General features: G+C 53.4%; 1 protein-coding gene across 8 annotated transcripts in view; it reads right to left on the bottom strand.

Annotated features, from left to right (window-relative positions):
* Window positions 1-12,545, bottom strand: part of SHANK3 (SH3 and multiple ankyrin repeat domains 3) — a 434,403-nt gene that overhangs the window by 366,986 nt on the left and 54,872 nt on the right. Inside the window, exon 1 of one of the 8 annotated variants that reach the window (XM_083401724.1) lies at window positions 8,690-8,703. The exons of the other annotated variants lie outside the window; for them this stretch is intronic. The gene's annotated coding sequence lies outside the window, so the exon portion shown is untranslated. Of the gene's footprint in view, window positions 1-8,689; window positions 8,704-12,545 lie in introns of those variants that run through there. 8 annotated transcript variants of the gene reach the window in all.

Raw genomic sequence — 12,545 nt, 5'->3', positions numbered from 1 at the left:
AGTAGGAAGGGGTCTCCGAGGGTCATCCAGTCCAACTCCTGCGATGCAGCAGGGCACCAGAGTTTGCTCTGAGACCAGGATTAAATATGGACAAGTCTTTGGTGGGTGGATTCCACAACCTGCCATTGATGCATTCGTGGTGGGTTCTTGGCAGACCAGCCCCACACCCTCGCATTGGTTTTCCAGTGATGCTTACTCCATATTGCCCCATTGTTGCCATCTGGAGAGCACTCTTGTGTGATAGCACAACGAAAGTGAGACCGAAAACAAAACCAGAACGCAGGGAACGCGCTAATCGGAAGCGAAGCAGTAGGTCCACCCAGGCACAAATAGCATAGGAAGTTGGGTCATGGCGTATAACCACACAAGCTCAAGTCAATAAAAAAGGCATGCAGTTTTAGTGATATCTTGCAAATGTGTTCCACGTTTCTTGGGCGAGGACTTTATCATGCTGCTTAGCACAAGCGCAGAGTGCCTTGTCTCTCACCGCTGAGACTGCCTCTTGGGCCACGAGTCCAGGAAAACCTGCATTTTATTGCTGAATCAGAGCAAATGGCAATCCGTAGAAAACCCGATTGCCGTATTCTCCAATTCAGCAATAAAATATGAGGGTTTAATAGTGGGTTTTCACAGGGAAGGCTCGTGGGGGTGGAGCACAGAGCTTTAAAGAGCAGGTCTGTACCTGGAAAGAGCAAGGCCAAAGGAAAATATGGATGAGCCCTGACTTGGCCCAATCTTCCTCAAGGCGCTTCCAGGAGGAGCTTCCTCCCCGGTTCAGGTATGCTCTAAAAGGTAAAGGTAAAGGGACCCCTGACCATTAGGTCCAGTTGTGGCCGACTCTGGGGTTGTGGCGCTCATCTCGCTTTATTGGCTGAGGGAGCCGGCGTACAGCTTCCGGGTCATGTGGCCAGGATGACTAAGCCACTTCTGGCGAACCAGAGCAGCGCACGGAAATGCCGTTTACCTTCCCGCCGGTGCGGTACCTATTGATCTACTTGCACTTTGACGTGCTTTCGAACTGCTGGGTTGGCAGGAGCAGGGACCGAGCAACAGGAGCTCACCCTGTTGCGGGGATTCGAACCGCCGACCTTCTGATCGGCAAGCCCCAGGGCTCTGTGGTTTAACCCACAGCACCACCCACGCCCCTCAGGTATGCTCTGCTTTCCTTCAAATCCCTCTTCAAAACCCACTGACTCCTCTAAATCCACTAACACAGGTTGGGGTACACCAAGGAGCAGATTCCACAGACCTGCAAACTGACAAAACAACAACAACAACCACCACATGTTGATTGCTGAGGAAAAAAATCCAAAATCCATCACCCTTAGGCAATACCTTTAATGGGGGACAGAATAGGTTTGGTTTTGCTTTTATTATGGAATTTGGGGGGGGGGTTATGCTGTATTTTAATGTTGTGAACCATCCTGAAATCTACAGATGAAAGACGGTGTCAGAGCTGGCTCCGGGTCCCAGCTCACCAAGGACCAACGCTAGCCGATCGTACAGTAACAAAGTCTTTATTGAAGAATAGTCTCCATTTACAAGTCTTAGCGTCCCAGCCCTACGTCTGGACTTTAGACCGGCGAAGCTCTGTCTGGATCTCCGCCCCCTGTGCACCAGTTTAATACTCTAATCTTACTCCACCTCTTCCTTCTCTCTCTCTTCCTCTGGGTCTTACTACCCCCCGGGGTCTCATTCCTCCTGGACTCTTCCGACGCAGAGCTTGACCCCTCTGACTCCTCCCCCTCTCTTCGGCGGGCTTTAGGACCTGGCTCCCTACCCGGGCTGCCCACCTTGCCGCCCTCCTGTACATTTGAACTTGGCGCGCGCGCGCGTTTTACTTTCCGGATGACCGTTTCCTCGCTCCCTGACGAGGGTGTGGTCAGTCCTGCCTCCCGTTCTCCCTCTGCCTGCGCGCTCCCTGATCCCGATGCCTTGGACTCCTCCCCCCTACTGCACTCTGGGGGGGACGCTGGCCCGGATTTCCAGCTGCTACTCCCTGAGTCCCCTCCTTCCCGAGGTGTCCCCCTGGGCTCTCCCCTTGCCCTGACCATGGGGGCCCCTTTCTGTGAATCCTCCGAGTCACTGGAGAGACTCAGAGACCTCGGACTACTGTCGCCGCTGACATTTCCTTCCGACTCCTCCCCCTCGCTCTCCGTTTCTTCCCTCTCCTGTGACTCTGCTCCTGAACCCCTGACATCCATCCCCCCCTCGAAGCCCCCCCTTCCCCCCTCCCCTTCCTCCGGCGGGGGTGCTGGGTGCTCCGTCGTTGTGGGGGTGAATGGTGGATACAGTTCGTCCCCCGTGGCGTGCATCCAGTTAGAGAAATCCGGCTCGTCCTCCATGTCTTCGCCGACCTCGCTCTCCTCTGCTTCCATCTCCGTGCCGCCATGCTCGAACCCAACGTCCTCCCCCATCACGTCCATGTCCCTCTCACCCTCGTTCCCCTCTGGGTCCGTTGCCTGCCAAGGGCCCCTCAGCCACCTCTCCTCTCCTCGATTGTCCCACCAAAAGGAGCGGTCTGAGGCAAACCCCGAGGGCGAGCCCTCCGGTGAACGTGTTTCTAATGCTGGTTCTTCGTCCGAGGTGAATCCCTGGAACGTGCTGGTCGAAAGCGTGGGTGTGAAAAGCCAGTCGTCGAAATACTCGGCTGGCATGGGCCTGTGTGGGAACAAGGCATGAAACTCCTCTTTGAGGAGAGGCTCGTCCAGGGCATAGTCCGGCACCCAACTGTTGGCGCTGGCCGGGGTACCTTCCCTTGCGAGAAAATATTCTACTCCCTCTTCCCCCCATCTCGAGTCCAAAATCTCTGTGACCTGGTTGATGGGTTCCCTTCTTGGCGACTCCCTCCTTGGGGGGATCTCCTTATACTGGTCTGGTGCCGTGCCCTGCGCCTGAAATCGGTGAGGTGCTTTGTAGGGCGTGAGCACCGATCTATGGAATACTGGGTGCATTCTGGATCCCTCCGGAAGTGTCAACCGGAAGGCCACCGGATTGATCTGTGCCTCAACTAGGTAAGGTCCTAGCTGCTTATGTCCGAGTTTCTTCTTAGCTAAGGATCTTGTCGGCACTGCGTGGGCCGCTAACCACACCCAGTCTCCCACCTGTATGTCTTCACCAACCCTCCTGTGCTTGTCAGCCTGCAGTTTGTATGCGTGCTTTGCCAGCTCTAACTGCCTCCTAAGCTGCTCGTGGACTTCCTGCAATTCCGCCGCCAAGACTTCCGCTGCCTGTGGCTCCCCCTCCCCCAGTCTCTCTAATCCCGGGAAGGTTCTGGGATGCCTCCCGTTGTTGGCGAAGAACGGCGTCACCCCTGTGGACACGTGCTTCGTGTTGTTGTAAGCGAACTCAGCGAGCGGCAGGTAGTCCACCCATGTCGTCGGCTGTTGATTTGCATAGCATCTCAGGTACTGCTGCATGACGGCGTTGACGCGTTCCGCTTGTCCGTTGGTCTGTGGGTGTCTCGCCGACGCTAGGTTGATCTTGACATTCAGGAAACCCATCAGCTTCTGCCAGAAGCTCGAAATGAACTGGCGCCCCCTGTCGGACAAGATAGACCGTGGCAGTCCATGCACTCTGAAGACGTGGTCTATGAACAGCTTGGCGGTCTGTTCTGCCGTGGCCACTTTCGCGCACGGAATGAAGTGGGCCATTTTAGTGAACATGTCCACCACCACTAGCACTGCCGTTTTACCCCTTGAGCTGGGTAAATCCGTGACAAAGTCCAGGGCCACCCTCTCCCACGGTTCGCTCGGAGTCTGCAGCGGTTCGAGCAGTCCCGCCGGAGGTTTGTGCACTGACTTGGCCCTTTGGCAGGTGTCGCACCTCGAGACGTACTCCGCGACTTCCCCCCGCATCTTGGGCCACCAAAAATCCCTGGCAACGAGGTCTGCCGTCTTCTCCTTGCCAAAGTGCCCGGCGGTGGGTGCGTCGTGCAACTGCTGCAGTACCTTCGCCCGGAGGTCGTCTCCCGGTACATAGAGAGCTCCTCTGCGGATGAGCAATCCGTCTCGTACTTGGAACTCGTCGTCCTTCACCGTGCCCTTGTGCACCTCCTCCATCTTGGCTTGTGCAAAGGGGTCCCCCTGCAGTGCTCGACGGACCGCCTCCAAGTCCACGGTTGCTGCAGCGCACGCCCACGCTTTCGGAGCGAAAATGTGCTTGGCCGCTGCTGGTGCCGCCTCTTCAAGGTATTGCGGCTTCCTGGACAGTGCATCCGCCATGATGTTGTTGTCGCCTGGGATGTATTCTATCCTGAAGTCGAAATCCGCGAAAAATTCCGCCCATCTGATGTGCCGCTGGTTTAGGAATCTTGCCGTGCGCCAGTACTCCAGGTTCTTATGATCCGTGCGAACCTGCACGGTGTGCTTGGCCCCGACGAGGAAGTGCCGCCACGCCTTGAATGCTGCATGAATGGCCAGCAACTCCCTGTCCCAGATGGTGTAGTTTTGCTCCGACTTGCTGAGCTTCCTAGAGTAGAAGGCACACGGTCTCCAATCCCCATGCGGGTCCTCTTGCAACAGTACGGTGCCCACGGCTCTGTCTGAGGCGTCTGTTTCAACCCTCAGCGGTTTGCTGGGATTCACATGCAGTAGCTGCCCTTCGGACGAGAAGAGACGCTTAAGGTTCTGAAAGGACTGCTCCGCTTGCTCCGTCCAGATGAACTTCTTCTTCTTAGAGCTGAGCGTGTCCGTAATGGCCGCCGTCTGCATCGCGAACCCCTTTATGAACTTGCGGTAAAAGTTGGCGAACCCCACAAACCGCTGGACCTCCTTCCGATTGCGCGGGCTCTTCCAGTCCAACACTGCGCGAACCTTGGCGCTGTCCATGGCAAGCCCCTTGTCCGACAGCTTGTAGCCCAGGAAATCCACCTCCTTCCTGTCGAACTGGCACTTCTCCAGCTTGGCATACAGTCGATGCTCCTGCAGTCTCTGCAGAACTTCCTTGACGTCTCTCTCGTGGGTCTCCTCAGATTCTGAGAATATCAGGATGTCGTCCAAGAAGCAGACGCATGTCTTGTAGAGGAGACCCGCCAGGACGTGATGCATGAAAGCTTGAAAACAGTGGGCGCCATTTTGTAAACCGAAGGGCATAACTCTGTATTCATATGTGCCCAGGGGCGTGAACATGGCAGTCTTCCACTCGTCTCCTTCCCGTATGCGAATCAGGTTGTACGCCCCTCGCAGATCCAACTTTGTAAAAACGCGTCCTTTCCTCGCCGTCGCCAGCAGGTCATCTATCTTGGGCATGGGAAAGGCCGCGGGCTTGGTCTTTGAATTTAAGAGCCTGAAGTCTACCACAAGTCTTTTTTGGGGCGTGTCCCTTTTCTTCACAAAGAATACAGGACTGCCCCCCGCTGCCTTCGACTCCCGGATGAAACCGCGTTTCAAGTTGAGGTCTATGAACTCCTTGAGCTCCTGCAGCTCGTCCTCAGACATGGAATACAGTTTCCCGGCTGGCAGCGTCGCTCCTGGCAGGAGGTCAATCTTGCAGTCATAGGGCCTGTGGGGAGGCAGCTTGTCCGCTTCCTTCTCGCAGAAAACCTCCAAAAACGCTGCGTACTTGCGTGGCACTGCTTGCAGCGTGCCTAATTGTAGCTGCGGGTCGTCCCCTCCTTCTTCCGGGCTAGGAAGGATGCAATGTTCCGCGCAGTAGGAGGAGCCGAAGGTCAGTTGGCGTTGGTACCACGCCAATGCTGGGCTGTGCCTGTGCAGCCAACTCATGCCCAGGACTACAGGCGTGTCCGACAGGTGGGTGACGTTAAAACTGATGACTTCTCGGTGATTTCCAATCCGCATCACCATTGGTTGCGTTTGTTGCACCACCTGCCCCCCTAACAAGTCTCTGCCATCCACCGTGACAACGTTCAGGGGCAGTGTGGCTGGTAGCAGTGGTATATTGTGCTGCTGAATGAATTCCAGCCCTATAAAGTCAGCGTTGCTGCCGGAGTCAATGGTGATCGGCACCTCCAGAGTGCGTCCATTGGGCAGTTGGAGAGACGCTGTAAGCTGCACCACTGGTTTGGGTGGGAGGGGGTCTGTGGGTTGCAAAAGTGCTGGGGATTGTTTCATTGACTTGTCTGGCTGGACCCCAGTGCCTCTTCCTCCAGCCAGACTCCGTCGTTTAACTGTTGCTGCGTTTTCAATTGAGCTGCTTCAGCGACTGTTGCCGAGGCTGCAGTGTGCTTGTGGAGCCTCTGGGGACACTCTTTCGCCATGTGTTGAGCACTGTCGCAGATGTAGCACTTCCTGTTCCCTCTAGGAGGCTTCGTTTTGGCTGCTCCCGGTGTCAGGGCTCTGTTAGCTGACTGAGCCCTGGCACCTCCTATCTCCATCGGCTCTTCTCCCCCTCCCTGCGAGGGTGTGGAGTGCGCACGCGCTGCTTCTCTGGGAAAGAAGGGAGGTGCTCTGGCTGGTGCCCTTCCCCAACGCCCTTCTTCCCTGTTCCAAGGGCGTTCTTCCAGATGCACCCCGATCTCCAGAGCCCTCTGGACTACCTGCTGGGTGCTCCTTGGTCTCTCCCCTCTTCCAATCTCCGCTTTTACATCTGCATTCAACCCCTCCCAAAAGAGGTCTCTGACTGGCGCAGAATCTTTTTCCCACCCCAGGGCATGAACCAGTCCGAAAAATCGAGTATGGTACTGCCGCACGCTGGCTTTGCCTTGTTTAAGTCCATGTATGTCCCTCCTGGCAATATCGACGTCTACCTTTGATAAAAAGCATGAGTCCATTGCTTTAATAAAAGCCTTCGCATCTTGGAGCGCTGGATCATTGTCCCTCCATAGATTCCGCAGCCACGTTTTGGCTTCCCCATGCAAATGGGATAAGATAAACCCCACTCTCTCTCTCTCATCTCTAAAGTCTTTGTCAAGGAGATCCAGCGCAAACAGCAGGTCTGCTCTGAAGTTGGGGTACTGCTGCAAACTCCCGTCGAAATGCGATACAAGGCTACCTCCCCTCCTCCCCAAGCCAATGCCTTCTGCCTTGGATCCCGTTTGCCCCTGTTTAGAAAGCACGTCCAACCTGGCCTGGAGATCCCGGCAGGAGGTAACCATTTCCTCCTCTCTCTTCCTGGATGCAATTACCTCCGTGCTGAGGTGCGTCACCGCTTCTTGCAGGGCTTTTATCTGCTCTTCCGTCGTCATCTTGCCTGAGTTTTGTGAGCTCTGTAAGCACCCCTCCTCTGTCCTCGCTGCGTCGACTCACGTGGCGAGGTTCTTGGTGCCAAACTTTTAAAAGGGAGACAGAGCTTACTGTCAGAGCTGGCTCCGGGTCCCAGCTCACCAAGGACCAACGCTAGCCGATCGTACAGTAACAAAGTCTTTATTGAAGAATAGTCTCCATTTACAAGTCTTAGCGTCCCAGCCCTACGTCTGGACTTTAGACCGGCGAAGCTCTGTCTGGATCTCCGCCCCCTGTGCACCAGTTTAATACTCTAATCTTACTCCACCTCTTCCTTCTCTCTCTCTTCCTCTGGGTCTTACTACCCCCCGGGGTCTCATTCCTCCTGGACTCTTCCGACGCAGAGCTTGACCCCTCTGACTCCTCCCCCTCTCTTCGGCGGGCTTTAGGACCTGGCTCCCTACCCGGGCTGCCCACCTTGCCGCCCTCCTGTACATTTGAACTTGGCGCGCGCGCGCGTTTTACTTTCCGGATGACCGTTTCCTCGCTCCCTGACGAGGGTGTGGTCAGTCCTGCCTCCCGTTCTCCCTCTGCCTGCGCGCTCCCTGATCCCGATGCCTTGGACTCCTCCCCCCTACTGCACTCTGGGGGGGACGCTGGCCCGGATTTCCAGCTGCTACTCCCTGAGTCCCCTCCTTCCCGAGGTGTCCCCCTGGGCTCTCCCCTTGCCCTGACCATGGGGGCCCCTTTCTGTGAATCCTCCGAGTCACTGGAGAGACTCAGAGACCTCGGACTACTGTCGCCGCTGACATTTCCTTCCGACTCCTCCCCCTCGCTCTCCGTTTCTTCCCTCTCCTGTGACTCTGCTCCTGAACCCCTGACAGACGGCATACAGATTCAATAAATAAATAAAACTAAAGTAAACAATAGCTCCGCCAAGCCAAATGCACAGCGCTGTGAGCAAGCTTTCAGGGTTAAAGCAGGAAAGTGTGTCTTCGGTACATTTCTTAGGATGAAGCACAGCAAGATGAAGAAGACCCGACTAGGTTCTACTAGATGTTAGCAGGCTCCAAATTGTACCTAGGACTCCTGGGGCAAAGAAGCGCCTTGTGGCTGCTGCCCCATTTTTTGGAAATCTAAAATGCAGCAATTATACAGATCTGCCTCCAGCTGTAAAAAATTAAAGCAGAGATTCCTTGTTAGGCAGAGAACCTTAAAGAGGAGCAGGGCAGGGTTTGCAAGAGCAAGCCACAGGCTAGTTTTAGGTGGTACACTAAGTTGCTGCTGCTGCTGTTTTTACAGAAGTCAAATTTGGTAGCATTGCCTAGCGGTTGTAGAAAACGCAGCACTTGCCTGCATTCAGAGCCATTTGCCTGGGCCTCTAACTACACAGACAAGCGAGCACAGAGAAATTCAATGAAGCTGCTCAATAAAAGAAGAATTTTCTTTCGTCGGGGCTGCTCATGCGCTGGATTCTGAACTTCTTGACCCATTACACTCCCCTCCTCGACTCCTCAAGATGTCCCTCTACAGCTTTCCAAAGAAAACATGCACAAACAATGACCAACCTCCACGCCAGAGCTGCCGCAAGTCCCTCCCGGCTTGCTTGAGAAGAGTTACTGATTGACCTTAGGGGAGGGACAGCTGCCTCCGATTTCAGCCATTCCGGAAGACAGGCATGCCCGGGAGGTGGGCACCGTGAAAGTGGGCAGACCCTACAGTGAGAGAGATGGGCAGCTTAGAAACACCAGCCTTGAAGCTCTCAGCAGGCTAGCCGGAATGCAGAGCTCTCAATGAATAACTTCCCTTGCCCTTCTTGGGAGGTGCCAACCCTAGTGGGCTGGGCAGGGGCACCTCTGTCACCACAGACCCTGCAGGGGACGGGCCAGAAGGCCTCCCAGTGATCACCGCTCATTGGCCAGAAAGGCCCACTCACTTTGCCACTCGGTTGGCACAGGCCCAGCTGCTACCTGCCTGACCTTGTCCTCAAGCGCCCGTTGCCAGCAACATTGCACTGCTCTTGCCAAAAACCCAGTGAGGGGCCGCCAGTGCTCAAAGGTCTGCTGGACTGCAGTGCGCCCGTTTCCTGGCACAGGTATTGGGACAAAAAGGAGACACGCCACTCTTTGAAAACGTGCATGCCCCCTTGGGCAGAAATGCTTGTGAAAATATGCAGGCTGATCGGATGACCTCTCTGGGAGAGGCAGAGAGAAGCCCACATTTGGTCTCTTCTTGGCTTCAAAGAGCTTTGCAGTGAAGGCTCTGAGGAAGCAGAGTCTTACTGGCCAGTTTCCAAAAGAAGAGATATGAATAAGATAAGATAAAACTTTATTCGCATTAGCCAATGGCCATAGCAACAGTAAAACATTACAGGATATAAGAGCACAATTTAAAGACATCTACTACAGAGCCTAGGGCTTGCCGATCAGAAGGTCGGCAGTTTGAATCCCCGTGACCGGGTGAGCTCCCATTGCTCGGTCCCAGCACCTGCCAACCTAGCAGCTCGAAAGCACACCAGTGCAAGTAGATAAATAGGTACCGCACCGGCGGAAAGGTAAATGGTGTTTCCGTGTGCTGCTCTGGTTCACCAGAAGCGGCTTAGTCATGCTGGCCACATGACCCGGAAGCTGTACGCCTGCTCCCTCAGCCAGTAAAGCGAGATGAGTGCCGCAACCCCAGAGTCGTTCACAACAGGACCCAACTGTCAGGGGTCCCTTTACCTTTACCTTTACTCATAAAGGAAAGGATAATAATACTAAGATTCTTCACAAATAGGTTACCAAAAACCTCCCTCTTTGATGCCAAGGGAGACAAGCAAATGGCAAATGAGGATCAGAAAAAATCTAAAAAGGAAAACCGACCTCAAAAGGTCCGGCTTGACCATCATAAACAAGTCACCAAAATCAAAAAGGAAAGGCACATCCCTATACGACTCACAATAGCCTAAGAGCGAGCAAATGGACATTTTCTCTACAAAAGAAGAGAGCGACTGAGGGCTACCAGCCACGGCCGCCATGCTCCACATTCTTCAGAATTCCGGTTTCTGGAAATGGCAGGACTCTATATTTTTTATTTACCTATTTGCTGAATTTAGATACCGCCATATGCCCAGGGGTCTCAGGGCGGTTCACAGAATGAAATCAAGAAAAAGCCCCCCACAAAATACCTAATAAAAATAAAAACAACAACCCAATAGCTCCTCAAAGAGCCACATTTTAAGGGGTATAGGATGTTGATTAGATCAGCCAAAGGCCTGGTTAAAAAGGAACATTTTTGCCTGGTGCCTAAAGGTGTAGTGAAGGCACCAGGCGAACTTCCCTGGGAGAGCATTCCACAGACGGGGAGCCACTGCAGAGAAGGTCCTGTTCTTGCGTTGCCACCCTCCAGACCTCTCGAGGAGGAGGCACACAAAGAAGGGCCTCAGAAGATGGTCTCAGGGTCCAGGTAGGCAGAGGCGTAGGAAGGTCAGGTGGTACCCGGTGCAGAAAATTCCTTCTCACCCCCCCCACATTGATTTTTTTTTTTTTTTTTTGCCTGCAAAAATGGTTTCACGCTATTTCATATTTTCTTACAAAGGAATGTGGATTCTGGGCCTCTGATAACAAGTAGGCGACTGTGAACAGATACTTAAATCTACAGGATGGGTTGTGTTTTGGCTCCACTGAATTGAAATTTCAGCCTTCCTGAATATGCACGAAATTTCAGATATAGCTATATAATCCCTAGTGTACGAAGATAAGACCTTTGGAGCAGGCATTTTTTTTTAAAAAAAGTTTTTTTAATGATCCGCCCTAGTAGGGCAGTAATTGTTCCTTGATAATTTGTCAACCCCCCCCCCCCATGGCAGCCGAGGCCCCTGCAGGTAGGTTCATATGGAAAGAGGCTGTTCTTGAGGTATTGCAGTGCTGAGCCGTTTAAGGCTTCATATAGGTCAAAACCAGCACTTTTAATTGGGCCCGGAAACTAATTGGTCAGTGCAGCCAGACCAGGATCAGTGTGATATGCTCAAACCATCTTGCTCCGGTGAACAACTTGGCTACTGAATTCTGCACCAGCTGAAGTTTCCAAACTGTCTCCAGAAGCAGCCCCATCTATAACACATTGCAGTAATCTAACCTTGAGGTTACCAGAGCATAGATAACAGTACTTAGGCTGTCCATGTCCAGATAGAGGCATAGCTGGGCCACCAGCCAAAGCTGATGGAAGTGTGGGATGTAAAACACAGGAGCAGTCAATGACAACATTCCTAGAGTGTACATGTTAGAACATGGGGAGGGATGTCTGTCCAGCAAGCAGGTAAACTTCCTGGGGATGGACTTCCTCCGCATGTGACCAGAGGTGGGTGTGGCCTCACCTGTGCAGGTAAATGACAAAAGCACAGGGCAGGCAGCATCTCTCTCTCTCTCTGCCATCTTCCTTCAATGAGGAAGCATCTAAGGATGCTCTCTTGGCTCTCAGCCAAGAGAGGAGATAGGGACTATCTTGCTACAAGATAGATCCTAAGTGTATGTAACCTTTTTAAGCCTGTCTGCCTTCTGGGATCATATTGTGAACAGAACGTGAGTAAACTCTTTTATACTTTTATGAAGACTGTGTCGTGTCTTGTATTTTAAGAGGGAACAAAAGGGGAAATTACCAGAGTAATTATTATAGAGGTTCTAGCGAACCTGTGCAGACGTTACCGTTGCGAACTTAAAGGGGAATGTCTTTAAACTCTGCTGATATTTTGGGAACTTGTTAGCACAAGTTGGATAAGGATATAATTAGTCAATATATCCTCTCCTGCACCCCAGAACATTCCCACAGGAAGGCACTCCGGGCCACTGAGGCCACACTCCTTTCGCATGTGGGTCCTGCTTGAAAGTTTCCTACAGGTGTCTGGGTGGCCCTTGTGAGAACAGGGTGCTGGACTCAATTGGGCCCCCTCTGGCCTGACCCAGCTGGCTCGTCTTACATTCTTAGGATTTCCGCTCCAGGAAGAGTGGCTGGCCTGTTGTGATTGGCAACTATCGCCCCGAGCGCACGAGGCTGTCCAGAACCGAACACAAAAAAGAGCAGAACACCACGCAACTTCCCTGCAAACTTTGAGCGAGTCAAGACGAACGCTCAACAAACACGTCGTCCAGAAGTCAAACACATCCCAATTGCATTGGCATTATGTCCAATGGGTTCCAGTGAACCTGACTTAAGCCGGCTTCGGTTCACTGCTTTAAATCTCTGCCCAGCAGGCCTGGTGCCCTTTTAGGCGGTTTTCACACTCACCACTAAAAAGCACCTCCGAGCCGTCCTGCCTCGCTGAACAGTGCAAACGTGGGAGGACTGAAAGCAGAAAGAGACCCCCTCGGAAATGGAAGCAAATGCCTTCTCCTTCCTGGCCGGTGGAGGTCTGGCAACCGCGTCACCAAATTCAGATAGGCAGAAAGC

Source organism: Podarcis tiliguerta, assembly GCF_965153285.1.
Source record: "Podarcis tiliguerta genome assembly, chromosome: 10".
Lineage (NCBI taxonomy): Eukaryota > Metazoa > Chordata > Lepidosauria > Squamata > Lacertidae > Podarcis > Podarcis tiliguerta.
This window is presented reverse-complemented; position numbering and strand designations above follow the sequence as displayed.